At 39.5% G+C, this 2450-nt stretch overlaps 1 long non-coding RNA gene across 1 annotated transcript; it reads right to left on the reverse strand.

The window, feature by feature from the left end:
• Nucleotides 1-120: 120 nt before the first annotated feature.
• Nucleotides 121-2427, reverse strand: LOC103153456 (uncharacterized). Its single transcript, XR_001658956.1, has 3 exons — nt 2096-2427; nt 1485-1678; nt 121-136 (listed from the first exon to the last, which is right to left on the reverse strand). It is a non-coding gene; the product is annotated as an uncharacterized LOC103153456 (long non-coding RNA).
• Between the last annotated feature and the right edge of the window lie 23 nt (nt 2428-2450).

Below are 2450 nucleotides of genomic sequence, written 5' to 3' on the forward strand. Positions count from 1 at the left end.
TGTGCAGCCTGTGAGAGGCTTTGTTCTTGAGCACAGCGGGGCGCGGCGTAGGCTGACATCTGCAATCGACGTGATCCACAACCGAAACCACAACCTTAGAATAAGTGGGTCTTTCGTTGAACACGATCTTCGTGACCTGGAGAGGTTGAGAAGAAGAAGACGGGAGTCACTGGGAGGTACTCCGAGTTCAAGAAAAAAAAAGAAAAAAACGTTTTGTGGGGACGCTATGACGAATATATGCTTTTGAATGTTTGCTTTTTTGTACTCAAAAAGGAGCTGTTGCTAGGCAACAAATGGAGGTTAAATAACCAGAGCTGCAATTTTCTGTTGCTTCTCAGAGTGAACTACTTGAAAAGCACAGAGAAAAAAGATGCAGAGCAAATCTTTTACATTTTATGAGTGACTAGCCTCGTCGGCATTTGGTTGGCTGTGAACTACAAATCTTACTTTTTTCCAGCCAGTGAATGCAAAATGTATAAGCACTAATGGGAAAACAACACTCTTTTATGTGGAAGTTGTTACCAAGCTAAACTAATTTCAATTTTTGTCAGGTGATCTTTAAGAAAATCTTAGTGTTTTTTATAATTAAACACCTGTTGATATATTTTTAAATTTATGTAGAAAGTTACTGTTAAGGAAGAATATCTACATTAGTTAATTTTGGAAAAAGATTGGCTTTCTCTCTTCCTTTTGAATCCCAGGTCCTCCTGGCGGGCCGCGTGTAGCCACAAGGAAAACAACAATGCGTGTTGACATCACAGAATTATAGAGTTTAATCCAATATAAGACAACGCATGAACTTACACAGAAACTGCAGAACAACAAAGACGTACATTCATTTACCTGACATGAATGGATGAGTGTGAAAAGCTATAACTTCTACTGTATTGTTTCCCATACAGACAAAAGGCAAGTCAAACGATCCTAGCAAACCATCTCCTGTAACTACAGGGAAAATAAAGGTCAAAAAGCCAGAATATGTTACTGATTTTAAAACTATAATTAGGCCATTTGAATCAAGACATGTTGGGTTTTAAAACTAGCTTATTTTAAATTTATTTTCTCAACATTACAAAAAATGTTTTGCTATTAATTACAGTTCTTATTCTCAATTACTTTCAGATAAGCTCAAAATTTCTAATAGTCCAGAGGGAGTTAAAGATGACGGTAAGAAGGCCTTCCAACATCACCAAAGATAAAGCGTCAAAGACCTGCTGAAATATACAAAAAGCAATCATGAAACAGCTGTAATTGCTCTAAAGCTAACAGTTTTTTCTACTGATTATTAAAAAGGCTGCATGTAACAACAGAATGCTTCTTTCTCATTGTTTTATTATCTTTTGGGAGATACCTGTTTATATCAGAAACAAACGTCTTAAATCAAAGGGAAATAATTGAACATCTAAGTCTGTTTGGGACAGGAACCAATTTTGGGTTTAACTCTTTCTACTTGCTAATCGTTATGACCAAGCATGCTCATTTACCGTCAGGTTTCTGGTGCTTGTGGAATTGGAAACACACTGAATGTCCTTGGTGTTGCAGCAGCCAGAGCAGCGCTGGACTTCCTCACACGGCGGGAACAGCAGAAAGTTGGCGCTGGTGCGGTCCACCATGTCTCTGATGAGATGAACCACTTCTGAGCGAACTTTACATCGAGCCCGCTTGGCGCGCTCAGGGACTGAGGAAGCAAACACGACACGCTACGGCGTCAGCGGCACGTTCTGAGGTTTGATGAGCCAGACAATGCGTACTTCTCTGCTCGAGAGTTTGAGTTTTTCTGTTGTTGACACACAAGGACGTGCATTGAAAAGCAGAAACACTGAGTAGGTTTTATTCAAAGATTAGCAAAGGTCAGTTGTAGATCAGCATCTGGAAATTTTGAGTTCTGCTTCATGAGAACAACAAAAAGGTTAATGGGAAAAGATTTTCCCTCCGTCACAAAAATTATGAATCATCTCCCAGACGGACTGGCAGAGCGTTCCTTAGCCAACATAACGAGTTTCCTCATAGGACAAACAACGCAAAAATATGTAAAAAATAAAATAAAATGATCACAACAACCAAATAAAGAGAGATAAAGAGAGGTTTGGCTCACCGGGGCTGCGTGGAAGTCTGTGACCTCCGTTGGCTGCAGAGTTAGCTTCCTCCTCATCTGAGACAGCAACACAAACATCATTTATCCCAGTAGAAGAAGACAAAACGCTGACTGTGCACAGAAACCAGGAGCGGTCATGGTACGCTACGGTTTCAAAATGTCTTGTTTTAATGTTTTTGTTTCATTTCTTTAACCTTTACCATTTTAGTCCCACTGAGATCAAAGATCTGTTTTATGAGGAAGACCTGGCCAAGACATAAAACTTAATATAAGCGTTTTTGTAGTTAAAACTCCTCCTAGTACAGAAAGGGCAGAAGTAACTTTTTTTTTTCCAGCTGTGTAGAGCAGAGAGTCA

Source organism: Poecilia formosa, unplaced genomic scaffold (genome assembly GCF_000485575.1).
Source record: "Poecilia formosa unplaced genomic scaffold, Poecilia_formosa-5.1.2 Scaffold350, whole genome shotgun sequence".
Lineage (NCBI taxonomy): Eukaryota > Metazoa > Chordata > Actinopteri > Cyprinodontiformes > Poeciliidae > Poecilia > Poecilia formosa.